Source organism: Notechis scutatus, chromosome 4, assembly GCF_049901735.1.
Source record: "Notechis scutatus isolate UNSWTSFEM ecotype Mainland chromosome 4, rNotScu1.2, whole genome shotgun sequence".
In the NCBI taxonomy this organism is placed as follows: domain Eukaryota; kingdom Metazoa; phylum Chordata; class Lepidosauria; order Squamata; family Elapidae; genus Notechis; species Notechis scutatus.
In genome coordinates, this window is record NC_142012.1 from 117,911,753 (window position 1) to 117,935,712 (window position 23,960).

At 34.1% G+C, this 23,960-nt stretch overlaps 1 long non-coding RNA gene across 1 annotated transcript; it reads right to left on the reverse strand.

Annotated features, from left to right (window-relative positions):
- Positions 1-2,979: 2,979 nt before the first annotated feature.
- Positions 2,980-8,563, reverse strand: LOC148130879 (uncharacterized). The gene is made up of 2 exons (XR_015749409.1): positions 8,426-8,563; positions 2,980-4,003 (listed from the first exon to the last, which is right to left on the reverse strand). It is a non-coding gene; the product is annotated as an uncharacterized LOC148130879 (long non-coding RNA).
- Between the last annotated feature and the right edge of the window lie 15,397 nt (positions 8,564-23,960).

Genomic DNA, 23,960 nt, shown 5'->3' on the forward strand with positions numbered 1-23,960 from the left:
GAAGTAGGCACACATTCCATCCGGTCTAATAGATAGAGATGGTTTTAGATTGCGTAGTGCTTTTTCAACATTGTCTTCTGTAAGATTGATATGTATTAGATCATTGTAGTTTTCTGTGGTTCGACTAGGAAATACTGGGCATGATCCATTGCTGTTTACAAATACTGAGCCAAAGAATGTGTTAAAGAGGTTGGCTTTAATGGTGTCATCATTGCAGTCTTTACCATTAGGTCCTTTCAGGGGTGGGATGGACCTTGAGCCTTTTAGTTTGTTGTTTACAAAATTGTAAAAAGCGGGGGTGGAATTGGTGTGTAGGTTTTCCTCTTGTTTAATGTGATAATTGGTGCATTCAGTTTTTATCTGGTGGCATAAATTTTTGTATTGGCTTTTGAAGTTGGCAACATGACCAGATTTGTTTTTCCGCCAGAGTGATCTCTTTTTGGATTGAAGTTTCCTTATTGTTATGGGTAATCTGGGTTGTTGTTTTTTTTTTTTTTATAAAAGTTTTATTGATTTTAACAACAAATAAAAACACATAAAACATAAAACATAACATAAGAACATCATCATTCTTCATAAATTTACAGACAGTGTATCGGTTGGTTTATCACTCCTTTTTGTGCATCTATTTCATAGTCATCATAATAATTATGTTACATAATAACTCATATTATCAATCAACAATTATATATCCTAATATCCTTATTAAACAATCATTTGACTATAATTTAACTAATTCATGCTTTGGGTTGTTTTTTTTGAGAGAGAGTTGTTGGTACATATAGTTTGATGACTCTTTTGACTTCAAGTAAAAATATGTTGTAATGATCTTCAACAGTATTGCATCCAGTGAATAGAGATTGCCAATCAAGGGATGAGAGATCGTTGCCTATAAGATCATAGTTGACTTTTTTGAAGTTATAATTGGGGATTACATCATTGTGATGATTTTTGTGTGAGCATATGTTGAGACAAAAGTCAATCATATTGTGGTCACTGTTGGAAAAGGGTTCTTTAGTTTATATTCCGTAAATTAAATTCAAACTATTGCAGAAGATGAGATCAAGGCAGTTGTTAAGTCTAGTATTGTTGGTTACTAGTTGTTCCAGTCCCAGATTTGTAACAGCATTGTAGAAGGTTACATGTATGGGTTCAGTTGTACATTCGTTTAGGGTCCAGTTAATATGAGGTAGATTGAAGTCACCAAGAAAGATAAAAGTGTGTGGGCAGGATGTTGCCCATGTTAGTAATGAATTTAGCTTGTTTACATGTTCGATGTCATAATCAGGTGCTCTGTAACATAGTAAGAATCAAAATGTGATATTTAAGGATAGTTCACAGATGATGGTCTCAGGAAGAGCAAGCTCCTGGATAACTTGGATGTTTTTTAGATGTAAGGGCTTTTTATAGAAGACAGCAACACCACCTCCTCTACGAATTTCACGATCTGATCAGTAAACATGACAGTCTCTTACTGTGGTAATGGAGTCAGGGAGAGATGCGTTGAGCCATGTTTCACAGACAAATATGATGTTGAATTTAGCCATACTTAGTAGGAGGAGAAATCCAGGTATTTTATTCACAAGGCTTCTTGCATTGAGTAGCTTGCATTTAAGGCCAGCAGTAGTTGGAATTGAGGTAGTTAGGTAATGCAGTAATATAGCTTTATGAATAGTAATGTAGCTTTATGAACTAAACATTCTGAATGTTTTGCCAAAGTGAAAAAAATGAACTATGTGAAATATATCTAATTCAGTAATGGTTTGTGCGATTTTGGGAATATCTCATTGTAAGAGATTCCAAGATAAGAATTTTTCTGAAGAATACAGAATGTTTCAATTGGTGGTTTTATTGTATGCTATCCAGATTCACTTCATGTGAGCTTGACAGCCATATAAATTTGACAAACAAACGAACAAATATTTAATGAAGCTAGATGCAAATTAGACATTTATGGTTATGGATCTTAACTGTGATTTGATTTTGTTATGCCTGTATTTTTTCAGCGTGTTTATCTATGCTATACCTAGTGGCAGGGGTGGGATCCGACAGGGTTAACTACCAGTTCAGTGATTTACGATGTGTTTCCCTGCACGCTGCGCGTGTGTGTAAATCTTCATCAGCTTGCTGCCTGGACAGCTGAGCAGCACTGTGTGCAGTGAAGCAGCGTTTGAAAAAGCACTTTTTTCCTGATTTTTCAACAGCTGATTTTTTACAGCTGTGCCTTGCACGGCAGCTGAGGTTGAAAAAGCAGGAAATAAAGGTCAGGTAAGAGCCCAGGCAGGCGGGTGGGCCAAAACAGCAGCAGACATAGAACCGGTTCTATGTATGCTGCTCTTCAGAGCTACCAGTCCTACAGAGCCAGACAGAACCGGCAGAATCCCACCCCTGCCTAGTGGCAGGATTAGATTGATATTAAGACTTTCAACTCATTTTTAATTTCTTTAACTTTTACATAATAAATACTTGCATTTCTTATTGAAACAATGTGCTCATTCAAACAGTGAGATGGGTAGCAAATGCATGCTTTTCTCACAAATCCAAATCACCAGGTGAACTGTTGACAAGAAGACAATTGATCATTTCTTCTTCCTAAATAAACCAATGCAGAAAGGTCTTTTCTCCTGAATTAAATGGATTCCACCAACATTTACCACATATACTGCTCCTAAAATTTGTGGGATTTTCCTGGACAGTTATACATAGATAATCTAAAACAAGGGGTCTTCAAACTTGGCAAGTTTAAGATTTGTGGACTTCAACTCCCAGAATTCCTGAACTAACATGACTGGAGGAGGAATTCTGGGAGTTGAAGTCCACAAGTCTTAAAGCTGGCAAGTTTGAAGACTCCATGGCCTATTATATAGATTTTCCCCAAAAACATATATGTCCTATGCAGAATATTTAGAATTCTAGAAAAATATCAAGAATAACATATTTTGGACAGGAATTAAGAAAATAATTCAAACAAAAGTTGTAATAATATATTATTTATTATTTATTATATTATTTAATACTATATTATTTACATAGGTATAAATGACATTAAAATCACCAATCCACTTGATGCACTGATAAAAATATTTCAGACAGATAAGCAATCAGACAACAGCATATATCTGAACATTAATTGCCAAATCTTTGAACCAACCTTCCCCAACTTGATAGTCTTCTGAATTACTGGCTTCTTCACAATGCTGGATGGTAATGGAAACTGAATTTTAATACATCTATAAGTGACTAGATTGTACAAGATAGCTCTCAGCTGTCTAAAAAAATCCTGATAAATTATTGTGTTAAATACTGCTAGGACGTCTAATAAAACTAATACGGACACATGGCTTCAGGCTGCCCCCATCCCCAACCCACAAAAAGACCATCAACCAATATCATTTCATATAGTTCTAGAGTCACAGGTATTCCATGTTTTTCTGACAAGACACCTCTAGTTTAGATACTAATTTTGATAATTTAGGACTAGATAATGATGAAAGAAAATATAGAAGAGGAGGAAAGCAGCTATTTTATATCATATCCTCCAAAAATGTATTTATTTATTAGCATATGACAAATACATGGACTTATAGTAGTTCAAATGTTAAAGCTCTTGGTGGACATGATGGATATTTTGCCGAGGAGCATCACAGTCACACTAAGGGGTAGAGAAGACCCCACTTAAATAATGAGTCCTGGTGGACACCATGTTGCATACAGATCCTGTTCAGAGTTGACCAATGCTGGTGAGGAAGGTCAAACCTGGTACCTTTTGTGTAGGGTCATCTATGTAATTGCTTGTATCTGAGCACTCAGCAGCCCATTTGGCTTTCCACTGTGTGTTGATGTCAAAGTTGTTAGACAGCTGTTGGGTGAGTTGTAATTTTGTGGTACCACTTCACTAAGGCTTCCTGTCTTCGTAGAGCTGGTGGTGCAATGTGGCTGAGGATGGGGAGCCATTTTATTTATCCGTTGCCATGTATTTAGATAGCCTCCAAAAATATTCACACTATATATGTATCAAAAGAAAATAGCATTATAAGTTACAAAGCTAAGTACAAATTAAAATTTTGAACAGACTTGAAAGCTTGAAGAGGAGGAAAATCCTACATTGTCTACTGAAATGTCATTATTAGATATCAGACAAGCTTCTCTTTGAGAACTTCCTACTAAGTACTTATTACTAAAAAGCTCTTTCATTCACCAGTAGACAGTTGTTGGAAACCAAGAAAGCCAAACGTATATTCTAAATAACATATAATCCTTTAAACTATAGTACTAAATTACTTTTGGATAACAATTATTTTAATAAGAAAGGCTAATTGACACTTTCAACATTACAGATATCATTTCAGTCAAAATGTACTGATACTGGCCCTCACTAAAATAAAATAGATGTTCTTATGACTTTTCTTGCCAAGTCAAGAATAATTACAGTAACATAAAATATTTTTTGCAAAAATATTCCTGCAAAGACTTGGGGGCGCATCCTCAGAAACCAAGAACTTAAACTGATCAGTGTAACAAGACCAACATTTCTAATAAAAGAAATACATTCCAGTCAGAGTAGATATGAGCAATTTACCTTCTCTTTCTCTCAAGAAACATTAAGCAGAACAACCATAGCAAAATACTGACAGACTACCCCTATATGTCAGATCAGGATTTAATGAATTCCTCACTACTTCAACCTCTGAACAGATCCAATGGTGACAGGGAAAACATATTTGTTCACATTATTGTCAGAGTTATGGTCTTTCAAATGAACCTTATTTTTTTCTGACAATCCATCTTGAATTTTAAATAATTTGCACTCAAATTGTCACTATATAGTTTCACAGAAAATAATCTCTTTTGAAATCTTGCAGAAATTTCAGTTTTACTCTAAATGTGTTCAGATAAAAATAGCCATGTATTCTTAATGAGTATTTAAACAAGGGCATGGCAAACTAGAGTTCTAGGTTTCCCTTATGCAGCCCTCAGATAATTTAAATATAGCCCACAAACCTAACCCATTTATGTGCTTTAGCCAAGGACAAAAATGGAATCCACAGGAGAGCAAAGAGCAAATAATACATGTTACGAGGTTGTGACAGAAACCACATAAGTTATGTAGTTGTGTCTGACATCTGGACACAAAAGTAAAAGTTCATGGTTGTATCAAGTCATGATGCATATTTAATAACTTTTTTCATTATTGCAACTTGACAATCGTACTATTATACACTTATAGAAAGTATAGATTTATTTAATCAACAATTACGATTAATAGTTATGAAATGCTTCTTCTATTAGTATCTATGAACAAATTGCCAAAACAATTAAAGTATTTCCACATGCAAGAAGGCAAAAGTACTGTCTTAATTAAGATACAAATCAACAGATTGCAAGTGATACATAATTTATATAAAACTGGTGCATTACATCTTTCTAGCAACTTGTGACAAAAACCATCAAAAGAAAAATATTCGTATCAAATTGTTTACTTACAAACTCTTTATAAAATTAAAAAAATACATTTTTTGTACATTTCACTCTTAAAACTCTTACCATTTCTTAATGTTATCAGTTAAAATTAAATCAATTTTTCAATCAAAGCAGAAGTGCAGGATGCTTCTCTAACTAGTTCCTCTTTAAAGTAAAGCTTCACTGATAGTATTAATAAATTTACTCATATCAATGTATTAATCTTACATTTTCAGAATATCAATAAATACATTCGCGATGATTTTCAAGTGTGTCTGCTTATGGGAACAGAAGTATTAAATTTCTAGTTTTTAAAACTCATATGTACCATTAATATTATAGAAAAGACTAATGTATTTTACAACCACCAAAATGTTACATTCTGCAAAGCTAATTCAAACTGAACATCACTTGGAATGAACAATAAAATATAGATTAGTTGCTATATCTTTATAGTCTGAAGATTGTATAAGTTTTAAAAGGAAGGTAGTTCTAGTTCTAGACAGTTATTTATTTATTTAATATGCCATCTTCTCATGTTCAAGGGAACTGAGTGGCTGAGCATTATATTTGTGTGGCCACTGTTATAATTTCTGACAAGTCTTCCAAATTATATTATACGATAAATGAGCTACAGCAAATATCTATTAAGTTATTATATCTTTTTATATTCTGTAATAAAATTGGAAAAGTCATTCCTGTTAGTGAACAGAATTTAATTGGTTCCTTTCACCCATGATAAACTCAAATTGAGTATTTTCTTTTAAAAAACCAATAAAAGAAAACCTGAAAAACATATAATTATGGGAAATCTAAGTCTTAAGTCTTTTACTTCTTTTAGAAAATTATCCTTTTTTGTTGTTGTTTTTCAGACAGGAAATTTGCAGATTAATAACATATATATAGAGAGAGAGAGATGAACACTATACAGAAGCCTGATGATGGCAGATGAGATTCTGCCGAAACGTTGCTACAACTTTAAAAGCACAACTACAATGACGTGACAAAAGTAGGAAAACACCATGAACTTCGTAATAATTTAAAAATACATTCTTCATAATTAAATTTTCATGTAAAACTTAAAAATCTATATTTCAACCACCTTTTTGTTTTGTTTTACTAAAACATTCAAATCATGATCAAAAATACAACATACAACTAGTGGTTTTCTGTTTAGTGAAGTTAAGTATTGCAGTACAGTTACAAATACAGTGATCATATTCTACCACCCAGACAGAAGTTCTGACATTTGCTATTTTACACCACGCCACTATGATAGAGGATAGCTGCATACATTACGCTCTTTTCTTCAATTTTTGAAGGCTGCCAATCATTTTTAATGTATTTCACCAGCAGAAATTTCTCATAAATACACTATTTTAAACTTTATAATTTATCTTTGATTTAGATGATACAGGCTTTATTTATTAAGGAGAAAGTGATTCAAGATTGGTTTTGAAAAAACAAGCAACTTTTCAGTACATGTAGAACTAACTCAAAACAATGATATATAACTTCATCAAGTGTTTTTCATTGTATGACCAAAACAAAAACTGTTTAAAAAAATCTATGCTTTATCTTGAGGGCCAAATTCAGCCTTCTCCAGGAATCTAACAGTACTTTCCAATTGAATTTATTACCATGGATACAGATTTCAATGTTGGCCACATATCAATAAAGAAAATATTCACTTTGTCATTCTTATTAATTTTCACTCTTTTATATTTAAACAAAAACAAATCAAATTCTTGCCTATATTACAAAGTAGAAATTAGCATCTGCTGCTCTAAACTCCTCTGAATATTAAAGAATATGAAAGTATACTCATTCTTTTTTATTCTCACTATGGAATGAAAAGTGCCCCCCTGCTTTTTTAAAAACAATATTTTCCTATTGCAAACAACTTCAACATTTCAGGTTCACTTCAGGTTCAACTTCTACCAACACTGACACTTAATAACAAGGTAGCAAAATAAAAAAACTTTCGTTTTGTTAAGGCATAATGATTTTCTTTTTTCAATAAATTCATATACACGTACATTTTCTTAGTACTATTTCTCATTAACAATATGAAAATTAAGCTTTTTCCTACAATAGAGACTAAAATGATGTGGTTTTTTTCTAGATAAAAGCAAACTGAGGAGAGTGTAGAGATGCAGGTAACTGGTAAAATAATTTAATATTAGAATTACTGACCAAACAGTAATCTGATTTATTTTATTCTAACGCTATAACCAGATGACAAAATTGTTTCGTCAGAAATTCAACGATATATTTTACAAATATTTTAAATACATATGCACAGGCATGTCTATCTTTTTCTATATTACAGACAGGAAAATCTAAACGCTTCGTCTTCCGTAGATAGATATCCTTATTAGCGCTATAACCGCTATAAAGCCTTTAATCAAGTGCATTTTCTTATACGATGATTACACTTCCGTTACGTTGCACAATATGAACCGCTACACTTGAGGACCCCGGGCCAAAAACGGGACTAGTAAAAATAAACGCTTAAATGAGCAAACTAAGGGCTTAGTATCTAAGTACTAGAAGGTCGTAAAGTCTGCACTTGTATGATTTCCTTGATATTTTTTTTTCTTACTTGACAAGTCAGCAAATGAAAAGAGAAACAATATGCAACGTGATCCTACGGAAATAAGGTAAAGTTCCATTTGCCCCCTCGAACGACTTTTTGGACAGTGACAGGCGACCACATTTCTGGCTTTGGGAACCCCGTTTAACACGTGGCCGCGGGAAGGCACACCGTGGGGGGAGTCAAAGGGGCAGCCCGCCCAAGCTCCGAAGCTATTCGACACCAAGGCCAAGGGGTTCCCCGACGCTCTTATTGCCTCTGTCCGGGAAGCGAGGCGGCGCAGCGGCACGAAAGGTCAGGCGACCGTTAGCCTCACTCGCTCCTTTCCTCCCCTCCCCTCTCCCAGTTCCACGCGCGGGCACCCCTTACTTTTGCACGAGTTGAGGCAGGCCGGGCGTCTGAGGTATCCCCCTGATGGGACCGCTGCCGGCAGTCGGCGGGAAATGAGCCGAGCTTCGGGCATCTCTCTCAGGTTGCTCTGGGCCACTGGGGTCCGGGGCCTGGTTCATGACCACCCTGGGACCATTCAGCAGATGCAGGTTCGGTCGGCGATATCCGAATCTCCCTCGGAAACAGCCAAACTGGAGGGGAAAGACAGCAGCGCCACACACGAGCCTGGCCGAAGAGCGCGTCTCTCAGGAACCCGGAGCAAATGGCACCGCCGCTCGCCCGCCCGCCTGAAACGTATCTCTGCTGAGGAGGCCGGAGGACTCTGGGGGCATTTATGGCGACGCTGGGGACAGCGGAGCCAATGGAAGGAGGAGGTGCCACTTACCCGTACCAAGAAAATTTTTGGAGACTCGGTCATTTTTTGATTGGGCAAGCCAAGGTTGGAAGAAGACGTTGGGAACCCGTGCTATGTGTTGCTTATACTGTGTCACTGAGGCTGGGGATAAGTATCTGCCCCAAGTTTCTGCTCAAGGAACGGGAAAATGAGGAATTAGGGTCATCTGGAATTTTCCCCAGTTTCTCCCTTCTCCCTTGCTTTCTTCATATTTTACCTCTATCAGGCCCAAGACTGAACTTGTCTTTACCTGTCCTCAGATTGGACTCCTGCTGTATAAATGAGAATCATTGCCCAACTGTAATAGTGGAATTTCCATTCCAGCCTATGCAAGGTAGCACATATTTCTGTGCATTTACACAGTTTCCAAGTGATTGAAGAGGCTCATAGATTTAAGGCCGTGAAACACAAAAAGCCATACCATGCACCATACAAAATTGTAAAAATACTGCCGCCCCTGCCCCCAAAAGGACACATGAAAATAGCCATACATACAACTATTCTTGGAAACTGTTCCCATTTTATTGTATAGTGCTGTGCGGTAAAATGGTAAGTACATATACTTGTAGAGACACCTGAAACTACTACTGAAGCAGCCTCGCAAACCTAAAGAAGATGGCTCTTTTAATGGTTTCAAGAGATGCTTTGGATAGCTGTACTAGATATTTCTGAAGTGGAAAATCTAAGTAAATAAGTAAAACTATAAGTGATCTTGAAACTTATACATTGGTTACCTCATTTGCATATGGTTCCATAGTACACAATATTCGAATGCTATACAATACAAGTAGTTGTGTCTTAATGACCACAGTTGGACCTGCAACTCTTATCGCTGAGTGGTGTGGATATTTAGCAAAACATCATGTGACCAAGCTAGACTTACACTATCTCTGCTGTGGTCATTAAATAAACTACACACGTCATTAAGTGAGACATCACATAACCGTGACTTGCAGTTTTACTGCCAGTTACTCTACTTCCAACTGCTTGTCAGAAGCCAGCTGTGAAGCACTCAGATGTCAATCATATGACTATAGGACACTGTTATGGTTATAAATGACAGCTGCTTATGAATCTCCCAAATGTCAATCATGACTGCAGATTCTCTGTGACAATTATATACATGAGGAATGTCAATAAATTAATAATTTTTATTCAGTCAATGCCAGCAAAATTTGAAAGAACAAAACTAGAATGAAGCAAATAACTACAACAATATACTAACAACTAGAAAAATAAATCACACATTCATTCCTCTATTACTGTTACTATAGTTATCCAGAAAATAAACATAAAACATTACACATATAAAATAAAAAGTATATATCTCCTAAAAATGTATTAGTTGAGATCTATCAAACCAAAAATAATATTTAAAACTAAAGTAAATATGTATTTAACCAATTATATCTTACTTTCATTGCAGCACTTATATATGTAGCTACTACACATATAATGAACAGTTTCATATCCCTAAGAAGATTCATGTAAAATTTATCTGGCCCCATGAAGAATTTATATATAGAGGAACAGTGTATATTGACTCTAAAATTTACAACATAATAATATAAGCATTGGAAAAATGCCCAAGTGGGTTCAGTTCCAAGTGGGAAGGAAGACACTGGAAACGTGGAGACTGCTTGGAAGGATGATTTTAATGGTGGAACAGGACCACACGGTTTGAGATCCTGAGCCAAAAAAGAGCACATGGATGAGAGGGAGAGAGATTTACACCTTCTGTTGGGCTTTGAACTTGCTTCCTGTTCCTGTGGCAAGAAATGTATCCTGATTGGTTGTCAGACTTCCCTGGGGCCATGCAGGAGTAACTTTGTAGGTAGTCTTGAGTCCCAGGCTTGGTTGAATCTTGCTGGGTGATGTAATGAAGGGGCTTTGGGCAATTCCTATTGTGGCTTAATGGCTTTGTCCTTGTTTGGATCTGAGTGAGGGCTAATTCTATCACCCTGGAGCTAAATATCTTTTGTCTTGTAGATAGGGTGGCTCAATCTTTCTGGGGGCTGCTTTCCAAGAGCATCTTTCTCCTTTTCTCATCCAGGAAAGTATAATATTCTGCCTTTTTAATATTTCCTAGAATATTTTCATTCTTCTAGGAGAAGGGTAGGTGCTAACTTTCTACATATGTGAGATGATTTCAGTTTCCCCATCACCACATTGGCAAATACGCTCAGGGATTTTACTATACTGCCTTGAACTACAGATGGAAGAATGTTATATCTACCTTTAAAGATTCTGATTCTCGGTTTAGAAAAAGCTAGATTTACCAAATAACTAAGTTCTGATGCACCTCTGTTTCTTCAAATTCTATCATGTTGGGGTAGCCTGTTAACTTTTATCTGGAACTCCACCAGTTGTAAAATTACTTTTTCAGCATTGTCATAACTTCAAACAGTCACTAAACAGGGCAATTATTAAGCAAATACTACCAGTAGATAAAATTATATATTCTTTAGAGGAAAAATAATATAAATGGGATTGGTTGATATATAAAATTAGGCATGCAGTAAAGATCAATCTCATACAACTTATGTAAAAATAAATTGATTGCTAGATAATTTAGGACAGGGATGTCAAACACGTGTCGTCACGGCAGCGTCACACGATGTATCAGGATTTTTTTCCCCTTCGTTAAACTGGGTGGGGGCAGGACCAGTACATGATGCATCTGGCCCGCGGGCCGCGAGTTTAATACTCTTGATTTAGACATACAAAAGGAAATAGTTGTTCACATGCTGCATAACTCAATTATAGAACATTGCAAAGAACTACACTTTTAAAACAGAATTAGGAAAGGTAAAAGGAAGTTCTTCCTTCTTTCTCTACTTTTCTTTCTTAATTTTTTTCATTTTTTTATTTGCATTTGTATTTTATAATAAACATTTTTTTAAAAGCATGCAGCATTCGCTTGCAGCTTCTGAACACTTGCTCAGCTAAGAGCATGTCCACTGCATATTGTGTCTAATCCTTCAAAAATCAGTTTAAGGCTCACCTGAAATTATTGTCCCTGCTACAAATCTCAGTGATTGAAAACACCTGCTCCAACCAGACTAATTACATAGAATATTCTATAGGTTGAGAGAGATAGAGTACTGTAATTGTGGCTTGATTTCACAAGGTAGAATGAAAGGTTAGTCAAGAATTCCTGCCAAAGGATAAATAAATGCCCTTCAGAGTTTGCAGAACTGCAGATGGGGGGAGAAGTTTTTCAAATACATCACAGAGAAATAAGTGAACACAGCTTCCAGACACTGAAACAGCAGATGCAGAGTTAATTCTGAACTGATGCAAATATCCCACATGAAACTATCCTTTTGGACAGCTGAACAGTACAAGTATCTGCAAGTAATAGTTACTCCTCTCCTTTTTGCTAACTATGTAACAGTTGAAGTTTCACCCAAAATAAAGCCTCTGCCTATATCACAAACAGAAAAGCACTATAATGATTTGAACAACACAGATCACTTTAGCATTATATCAATATATTTGACGTTAGGCAACCTGAGATAAAGCAAAGCTGAGTTTTAAAGACAAGTCCTTAAAGAGAAAATAGCAAGATGTCTTCAGACTTCAGTTGGAGTGTGTGTGTGTGTATGTATGTATGCATGCATGTCCTTGGTCAACTGAGGAGCCCCCAGCTCTTTTTCTTTGTCACCCAGACTTCAAATAAATCAGAGTCTTCCAATCATCCACTGCGTGGAGCCCACAAAGACTTCTGTAATCTAATTTGTTAGCTGAAATGGCAGTAATTTTGTCCTGATGGAGTTAAATTACTTAAGGCAAAAACGCTGAACCTTTCACTGTATCACATACAGCACTGTGGATTTAAAAGCTTAAGAAGCAAGACAAACTAGAAATATAAGAACAGTGTTTTATAGTTCTTCTTTGGTGCCTAAAACATGTTTATGTCTGGAATCTGGTCTGCATGAGAATATGCCAGCTAAAATACTGGCTGAAAATTATTCAGAAGATAGTTTCCCTTTTTAATTGTTGATAGTTTGGTTCTTCCTGTAAGAAGGGAATTAAAGTTACTGTGGGTGGTCTTTAAGCCCAGTTCTAGCTCAAAGGATTCAATGAAGCAACCTCAGAGATACAAGCATTTTTTGGAATACAACTTGGTTAGGTAGAAAACATAATTTTAAAAAATTTGGAAAAATATTTTTTTTTAAAATAAATTTTATAGAAAATCTACTCCAGTAGTGATCAATATAATGTAGATCTTTGATGCTAGCCAATTATCTTACTAATATTTTCATTGACTATATTTAATGTGTTGCCCTCTGTGGTACTGAAAGGGAGTTATAATAATAGAGATTTCTACAAAGACTTCAGAAAAATTAAACAAGATTCTTATATTTTACTGTGTTATCCTATGTACCAAGCCTGCCTCTCTGACCTAATATCTTAATCAAAGGTTATTTTCCTTTTTTGCAGATTTGTCCAAAGAAATTACCAGAGATCTTAGTCAATGTTTATCTGTAAAAACTAGGGGAAAGAAGCTAATTTTCTGGAATTATTAATTTGGTGATTGCATTTGATTCCAGGTCAGTTACCATTTTGATTTCATTTTAAGTCCGCTATGTTTTATGTTTTTATTCTTTTTAATTTGAAGTTATTTTATATTGCTTTGAGTTTCTACATTAAATAAACATGTATGATAACCAGAAAAGAAACTAAAAGAATGGAAAATGGATACAGTACCAAGGAGTAAAGAAAACTGCAAAGATCACCTCACCTTTTCTCTATTTGGGTAGCATGGGCCTTCAAACCAGGGGTGGGATGCTACCGGTTCTGCCCGGCTCTGTAGAACCGGTAGCTCTGAAGAGCAGCAGACACAGAACCGGTTCTGTGTCATTTGCTGTTTGGCCCACCCACCCGCCCGGGCTACCTGACCTTTATTTCCTGCTTTTTCAACCTCAGCTGCTTTCCGCGGCACAGCTGAGGTTGAAAAAGCAGTAAAAAAATGCTTTTTGAAATGCTGTGCACCCGCGCGCAGTGCTTATCAGCTGTCCCGGTGGCTCAGCTAATGGTGTAATACATGCGCGTAGCAAAACACAAAACACAAATACCGAACCAGTAGTAATGCCGGTTGAATCCCACCCCTGCTTCAAACATTAACATTTCTTCAGGAGGAAATTTTTCCAATCATATGCTGGATGTGAGGGCAATTTATTTCTATCCATATATATATGATGTATGCATTATATTGTTGCTATTCCTATTACCCTCTTGATTATGAGCAGAACACAATAAAACATTTTTAAAAATCATTATTGTTTAAAAATATTTAAAAGAATGTATAAGATGTTAACAGATTATCAGCAATATTCTGCTACTTGCAACACTTATGAAATACAATTTTGGGCGACATATCTTTAAAAGTAATACAGGAAAGCACAAGTAACTTTCAGTAATCCTCAATAGATAAAACCAAACTTAGTAGAAAAATAATATTCAGAAGAAGTAAAAATCTATAAAGATTGTAGCTAAAGAATAACAAATGAACAGGCAGTGAGTTCTATTATTTATTTTACAAATCAGTATCATATGTTTTATTTTGCTTCCATTGCTATTTAAGAAACTCAAATGTTGCTTATAGTTAATTTATCTAAGGTATATCCATAGAAAGAAATACATATGTATTAGAACTCTATAATATTCTTATAAAATGTATGTATGTAACAAAACAACCAATTGAAAACCTAGTGCCAAGGTTTATGTCAATAAAAGTAAAAAATATAATGAAGTCCATATATTATGATATAAATTAATTCTAATTTTAAAGAGAAAATAATCCTCTATAATAATGTAGTTAAAATTAAATTATTGTTAAATATGAAGTTTGGATATAACTACAGTAATTTAAAGGTAGAAGCAATCAATGTATCAGCTTAGTCTCTTCCTTTAAACTGTATCACTTATGTGAGCAGAAGAAAAGCTGTGTTACTCAAACACTCACATTCTGAAGCCTGTAAATCTCAGTTTGGTACTGTAAGTTGAGGAAGGAACAATAGATGCAAGGGCCCTACAAAAAGAAATAGGGAAAGGAATATTAAAGACTCAAACCTTTAACCAAAGCTTCAGAGACCTCTAATTTTAGTGTTGTCGTAATTATTTTAGGAATTAATTTATTTTTATTCATTCTCAGATTTAAAATACCGTTCTTTTCTGAAACGTGATATTCCAATTGCCATGAATCTGTTATGTGTACAAGAAACAGGTATATAGCAACTATAAACATAAGACAATCACTCAGAATAATGAAAATTATAACGGAGGAGAAAATTATTTTGCTACATGCAAAACCATTGCAAGTTTTAATTCACATATTCTGTAATAAATACTTAAAAGCAACTCTTCTAAATAAACAGTAATTTATTCTGAAAAATACAAAATTAAAAACTATCTTACAGTTTTCCTAAAGGTGCTTTTTCCAAGAGGCAACTGGACATTCTTGTTTTTCTTTGAAAACATTTCGCTTCTTATCCAAGAAACTTCTTGGATGAGAAATTAAACGTCTTCAAAGAAAAACAAGAAAGTACAGTTGCTTCTTGGAAAACAGCACCTTTGGGACAACCATGACCTGGATGACTGAGAATCTCAATAAACATTTAGCTACCTTGCAATTTTAAAATAATTTGTAAAAATGCATACTTAGTTTATTTTTTCAAAATACTCGAATTTTAAATTAGCTACTAAAGTACCTACTTTTACTTAAGTACAAAACTTTTCTGATTAGAATAGAAAGTAATTGTATAAATTTTAAAATTAAATCTAAAAATGTTTGTATTCAGTTCAGCATAATGTACATTATTTAAATCATAGTGGATTGGAATAACCAAGTTACCAATGCTAGAATGACAAAATATATTATCATAGTGCTTCCCCCAAAAAATATTCTTATCTCTAGTACATGATTGTCAAACTTGTGGCATCACATTGCTGTCACGTGATGTTTCATGACATTTTTCCCATTCGCAGAACTGGGGTGGGTGTGGTCTGCGCATGACTCATATAGTCCGCAGGCCGCCAGTTTGACATCCCTGCTCTAGTATATCTTAATATTCAACTCCAATTTCACAGCAACCACGTCCATCTATGTTTAAAGTAGAAGTGAAAAGGTGAAAAAAAAAAGTGAGTCAGAGGATGAATTCTTACAAGCTATGGTCATTTCTCCCTCCTCCTTTCCATCTAAAGACATTCCCAGAATCAGGACTGACTAAGAAACCAAATTACTAAAATAAGAAATCATTCATCCATGATACATCCACATTTGGCTGTTTTATTTATACTATTTTGCATATTCTTTTGTAATAGAGCTCATATTTGTCCATATTCCAATTCATATACTGTCAAGCTTTTCTTTTTAAAAACATTTTATTTAAGAATGTAATTACTTAAATATTGTCCCTTGCACTTTAATTTCTCCAGGATCACATTATTAAAAACACTACTGTTTTTAACTGGAAGACTAGTCAACAAAAATTATCTGAATCAAAATACTTTTCTTATGCTGTGCATTTATTGCTATCCTACCAATATGATTGTGGTAGTTTGCAGTGAAGTCTTTTACACATCATTTTAGTCTGAATATGGTAAGCCCTACATCAGAAGGACTACTTTTTCCAACTAACAAAATGATTAAAAGGAAAAGCTTTTGTGAACTACAGTAGAATTTTAATTGTTTAAATACATTACAATTATTAATATACTAGTTGTACTATACTTCACATTTACTCTACATTTGCATAATCCATCTATCTTTCCCTGTATTCCTTCTCCCGGTTGCATCACAGTTTACATTCTACAGCAGTTTAGCCACTCTGTGTCAGATAAAGTTAGCTGTAGCTCATGAAAGCTTATGCCTTTTAACAAAAATTGTTAGACAGAAAAGGTGCTACCATAGATAACATGACTCTCCTAACATACCTAATATGGGGATTGGTATCAAATAATTTGCATAAATTTGCACACCTGTTTTCTGTGTTAGAAAGATATTATGCCTGTTGCTATGTTTTTCTTGATATTCAACAGTTTACTTATGAAGACTATGATTTAATTTATAACTAATCCATTGACATCCCTGTTATTTCACTACATATAACAATAGTAAATCTATGTGTAGTGAAATAACAGGGATGTCAAGGGATTAGTTATAAATTACTATACAATAGTAAGTATTGTATACACAGTCAGTTCTAAACCCGAATAATAAATACAACAAATATAATTAGGCTTACCTCTGAATAAAAGAATTGGATTGATTTTATTCAATCAATTAACCAAGAAAGCAAAATTGGAAATGTTATATGTAAAGACAAAGCAAAATATTTTACATAGGTAGACTTGATTCTTCCAGAAGATATGTAAGATTCCTTGCAAAACTTGAAAATGAAATGTTTTAAATTAAAAACATGATATCCAGAAAATACATGGCTATAGGTAGAAAAAAATGAGAAAAATTATTTGCATTTTGCCAACTCTATTCATTTCTTCATGGTAATCTGAATGAATACAATCTGCTTAACAAAAAATTCAGTTCTTATATATGCCATTGAATATGCAATAAGATTGACAATATTTATTTGCTGAAGTCACAAAAGTACTAACATAGTGATAGGAATGAATATACATATTTATTAACCCTTCTCTACTGTCATATAATCAGCACAGCATATAAAAAAACTTTCCAGTCACAATACATCAGATATAGCATCTGGTAAAATTACAGAAACCTAATCAATGAAAAGGCAGTAAGAATTCAGTCCGCTCAGGGTCTTCAAGCATGCACGGGATGGGGATATTTCATGAACACAGAGTTATCAAGCATTTGTGCATAGATTTGATATTTGCATAGTGAGAGCTGAAACTTCCCAAGAACTTAGTCAACTGATGAAAGGAACATTCTGTAATAGTCTCCTCATTCCGGACAGGATTCACAAAAGTCATACTCTCTTTTATATTTATCACAATGAGAATTTATTCTCTTTCCTCCTACCTAAAGCTGATGATAGGATAATCTATGGTCTACATTCTGATAGTTTAGTGCGCAATGCAAGTGGTCATTCTCTAAGTGTTTTCACATTCTCCTGGATCCCAAAATACAGTCTTATGTCATGAATGGTTAGTTTCCTATTCCTTTCTTAATTCAGAAACACCAAATGTTCAGCATCATGGCTAAAAATAAAACCAAGAAAAAAGAAAGTGAATAAAATATAAGAGACATTGTCTCTTATATTTTATTCACTTTCTTTTTTCTTGGTTTTATGTTAAACAGTCAAAGTTTTTAAACAATTTTCCACATTGCTTAAAATATGCATAATTTTTATACCAAAATCAGTTGCACTGGGTTTGCTCTTTACATTTTAGTTCAGCTGAAAGAACATGGTTAGAGTAACATTTCACTAAACCATCTGTAAAATTAGTCATTTATGGTTTAAGTTGTGTGAATCCAGCCAATTGCAAAAAATATAACAAATCATGTGTAGAGCAAACCATATTTAGCATAAATACAGCTAATTTGTATCTGCTTGGTGATATCCAAAATAAACTTTTATTCATAATTTCACCAACTGTTTGCAAGAAGCAGATGAACTTATTCATAATCAAAAATAATTTTGTATTGGGACAAGATTGGGAAGACAGAATTTCAATTCCCCCTATTTTTAAGTCTGCATCTTTTTATGTGTTAATTCATATACTGGTAGTTTGGTTGATAATGTTTAAATTTTTCTTCACAAATTAATATTGTATACCATATTTATAACAGCATCGTTATGTACATTCAATTTTATATAATAATTACATTTAATTTAATGTTTAAATTTCAGAAAGCCTAATTATTACAGAGAAAAAAACAAAAGGGAAGGACAACTGAAAACCAGCATAAACTACTGCAACATTTCTTACAGAAGTAGTATTAAATATTGTTATTGGTATTAAATATTGATATATAATATTCCTGCTATGAATTTTACAGCCTTTTTATGTATTTAAACAACAAATGGAGATCAAATGACAATCCCTTTTTATTTTTGCATTGCTAAGCAGAAGGAAAACATGATATACATGGCATGCATTATCTTGCTTTTGATAATTTGAACAGAATTTTCATTGATACAGGCAGATTTATTTGACTCAGATCTCTATATCAGGGCAGGTACTGTATATAGGAGAGTGAAAAAGCTAGTCATGAATATATATATTGGAAAGAGATGCCAGATCTAATAGGATATCAATGTCCTTAAACCACCTGAAAACTGTTCACACCCAAGTGTGCAGAAATTGAATTAATGAAAATCCAAGAAGTTCCAATTTTTTGCCTATCATGATGAAACAATATTCTCACTAAGAATCCAAGATGTCAGGCTTACAGGGCAAGCTATATTGTGGCCTAATAGTGTAAAAATGTGTAAACAAGTGTTAATCTCAGTCTTACTATTACCAGTCTCAATTTATTTGATTGTTTCATTAGATTCTTGAAATGTTAGCCTAAAGTAGGCTATTCCTTTAGGGAAACCTAAAGTTGACACTTGAAAAAAAAAGTGTATCCAGTTAGCATAATCATGGAGGTATTTTTCTTTAACAAATGTCTTCATACCATTTTTTCACTGGCTGCAACTCTGTGGTCAGAAATGAGAGATCTTTCTGCTCTTTCATTCTTGATTCTTCTTGAAACCTATTGTAGAAAAGGGGGCCTTAGAGAATTTGCATAAGCATAACCTTTTCATTTCAAAATAACAAAAATATATTGATGACTCCTACTTAACTATCAATTGATGAAAGACAAGAATATATTGTAATTTCCTACATATTGTTTTCAAATTCTAAATGCAAAATTATGCTCTAGCTTCTTTGAAGTTCAGACCTATCTGTTAATGTGTCTTGGCTCCATTTATAGCTGAAGATCCCTTGGCACTATGTACTAAGGATCAGATTCAAGTGTAAAACATACATGAAATGTTTCTGTAGTAAGTAGTTCCTAAACTGCAGTCTAGGTATGAGGATATTGAAGATGATGTGTATATATGTGTGTGTGTGTGTGTGTGTGTGTGTGTGTGTGTCTGTATTTGCACACAAACATTCAAACTGTCAAATCTCATAAGATATTAATGTTATCTTACAATTTTGGCAATGATGCTAAAATGTTGCAACACTTCCTATTATGATTTCATAATATTTGGACCTTTAAAATAATTTTGATTTGAATGATGAAAGACATTGATCATATTTGTCAAGGTGCCCAAAAGTTTTCATGATTAATACCTATGTTATGTTGTGAGCCTCAGTATAACTTAGTAGTCTACATAAAGGGGAGAAAAATTGGAAGCATTGCTCTAAACTTCACAAGCATTCATCACAGACTGTTGAATATTCCTTATATTCATTGCCAGTACTAAGCGCTAATGCTTAAAAATGCAAAATATTAGTATGCCAACAGAACCTGGAACTGTAAAAAGTTAATAAAACTTGATAATAAAAATGATAATCTTCACACCCAATTTTTACAGGAATGAATGTGGGTCATATTTCCCAATGCTTACAAGTAGAACAAACTAGCACCACTAGCACAAACTTTCCCTTGCTTTAAGTTACCATCCGTTCCATAAATCAATAATAAATAAATCAAATACAGCAACAGAGATATATTGAAAAGGATACAATATCAAAGCTTCAACATTTGTTCTGGGGATATTTTATGTACATAAGAAATGCTGATATGGCAGATAGATTTGCCTACCCTTTTACATTAAAAATCAAGAGTTTTTCTACTGGCACATGATTTACTATTTTAAATATTCAATTATTTTATTTGTTTGTTTGTTTGTTTGTTTGTTTTATTCCACCTGTATTATTTTTACAATAACTCAATTATATGACAATGTTACTATATCTTAAACCAGTTTTAAAGGGGCCAAAAATGTACAGTGAAATTTAAGGCTACCACAGCAGGACTGCAGAAATCTAGATGACTACTAAATGGCAAAGAGGTTTGACTGTATTTTTTGCTGCCATCTAGTGGCTATCTGGATTTTGGTATATATCCTTAGCCTACTGAAACTAATATCATACTTAGGTTTACATACAACTAATCAGCATTTCTAATTATTATCATTCTTTTTTAGTAGGAACTAAAGCTTTCTCTTCTCTTAAAATAATTTTGATTCCTTCTGAATTATAAGAAATGAATTCCAGTAACAGATACTTATGATCAGGGCAGATGAATCGATTAAAAAATTAGAATTACAGTATGTATTTTGGAGATATGTATTTTGGAGATGCTTTTTTAAATGTAAAAAATATCTTACAAACCTGTTACATCTAAGGAAGCTAGCATGTGATGAGATCAACTATCACATTACATCCTAAAATTCTCAAAGAACTTAACTAATACACACAACATTTATTTATTTATTTTATTTTATTTATTTTATTTGCCAATTATTTACAAGATAATAAGTATAAGTGTATACATAGTTGTGAATACATGAAATGGGTACATATAAGAAAAATAAAAGAAGAATAAGAGAAACAATAGGACAGGGACGGTAGGCACATTGGTGCGCTTATGCACTCCCCCTACAGACCTCTTAGGAAAGGGGTGAGGTCAATAGTAGACAGTCTAAGGTTAAAGTTTTTGGGGTTTGGGGAAGAAACTACAGAGTCGGGTAGAGTATTCCAGACATTGACCGCTCTGTTGCTGAAGTCCTATTTCCTGCAATCAAGTTTGGTGCGATTAACCTTGAGTTTGTATCTATTGTTTGCTCTTGTGTTGTTATGGTTGAAGCTGAAGTATTCATTGACAGGTAGGACATTGCAATGTATGATTTTATATACTATACGTAGATCGAACCGAAGGCGGCATAGTTCTAGGTTTTCTAGGTCTAGAATTTCGAGTCTGGTGGCATAAGGTATTCTGCAACGAGTAGAGGAGTGGAGAACTCTTCTTGTGAAATATTTCTGGACTTTCTCAATTGTGCTAATATCAGATACGTAATGTGGGTTCCAGACTGATGAACTGTATTTGAGTATTGGTCTAGCAAATGTTTTGTATGCTCTGGTTAGTAGTGTGATATTACCAGAGAAAAAGCTACGTAGGATTAGGTTAACAACTCTTAATGCCTTTTTGGCTATGTAGTTGCAGTGGGCTCTAGCACTTAGATCATTAGAGGTGAGTATTCCAAGGTCCTTTACAGAGCTTGGGTCATCAACAAGATCTTGACTATTCAGCATAGCCTGGTGAATATTTTTACATAGGGCAAGGCTCCCAAAATAACTGTAAAGAAATTAATTAAAGCCCTTCCTGAGTAGAGATGAAAGGTAGAAATGCACACCAACAAACAACTCCATAAGAGAAACATCTGCAAAAATTATTTGTAGACTGCCAGGCTGCAAATAAATTTTACTTCAGGGTGTCTTCCCAAAATTTTTACACAATTTTTAGAGCTGATTTAAGAAATGAGTTAGATATATAAAAACCTACATGATTATTGATAAGCTTTAATACTTATCTGTAGGCTGATAAATAAAGAGAAGAAAAACTTTTATCAGAAGTGAAATGATAACCAAACAAAAAAATATCTTATTTTTTCATGTATTTGATTTAATATTTAAGTATCTTTATGATTGATCCACAGAATTTAACAATATAATTTTAATGAGGAGATGTGAGAGGAAATACTAATTATTCCAAAAATATTGTTTGCTTATTTATACATCAAGAATCTCATCATGATAAAATGCTATGTCCAATTCTAATTTTACAATATATGCAAAGGATTCCAGATTAAATGGTAATTTAACAAAAAGAATAATATCAAATATTGGGGTTTTTAAAAGTATTGCTAAAGTTTCTACAAATAATACTGATTATTATACAAAATAGGTGATTTTTTTTTTTAAAAAAAGTTTTATTCTGCTATGGCAAAATAGTCTGGTCTCTACTTGCATAGTAATAACTTTTAAACCTTGTAAGAGTGTAAGACTTAAATTCTTGAGTAAGCGCAATTCCCAATATGTCACTGCTCTAAAATTGAAAGGGTCAAAGGATCTCCACAGCATCACAGAGTTAGAAAAGGTGCATTATGTAGAAATATATGTAGTGCTTCTCTCTTGTTTCCTGAATTTCAAATGCCATTTCCCTAATCTTCCTGCACAAGGGGAAAACATCTGTGTATAGTTCAGAAGTATACAATGCATCATAGTAGTAGAAGCTGTCAAATCTACTAGACAAGAAGAATTGCATCGTTACCAGCCATGCAATTCATAGGGACAAGTCATCCACAAGACTAAGCAATACCATTTCCATCATGTAGAGATCTGAATCCTGAGTGGAGGAGATCCAAATAGTTAGCTTCATCCAGGATCCATAGCCTCATCATCTCCAAAATCTTTCCCTAAGACAGGAGGCTGAGTAGGAATTGTCCAACATTTGATTGACAGATGAGCTGTTCAAAGCAGCAGCCACTTCCAAACTCTCTTGTCTACCCTACCTTGACTACCACAGGAAGGATAGGATTCTCACAAATAACTGGCACAACTGAAACAGTCAAAAACCCTATCCACATCCTGAGAGAATGAAAAAATCCCAAGATTGGCATATACCCCTCATTATCTTCTTTGATTATGCCGATGTGTATGAAATTCTGATGCAATTTTTTTCAGCAAAATATCTTGTAAACTTATCGTAGCATCCAAAGGAAGATGTATCAATCTATGGTTCCCCAATGGCATGTCAGTCAACCTTATACAAGGCTGCTGTCCTGTACCAACAATGACAATGGCTTCCTGACTGCAGGAAATCAGATTTAGGTCTTTATGACATTTTAGCTATAAATAGGAATAGGAAAGCTTAGAAAGGCATCTTCAGAATATCTTCCTGATAGTCAGGTTTCTGGACAGACCATCTGCTGTCTTGTTCTGGGTGCTTGATACCAATCTCAGGAAAAACAAACAATTTTTATGCAGAAGCCAAAGTTCTATGCAGACAAGTCCAGGAATCAAAGCCTAGTATTGTATACATCCAAAAGTATCTCAGAATCATAAGTAGCAGGAATTCAGTAAATCGGGACCAAGATTGGAAAGTTGTTTGCTAATTATTGTCTTGAC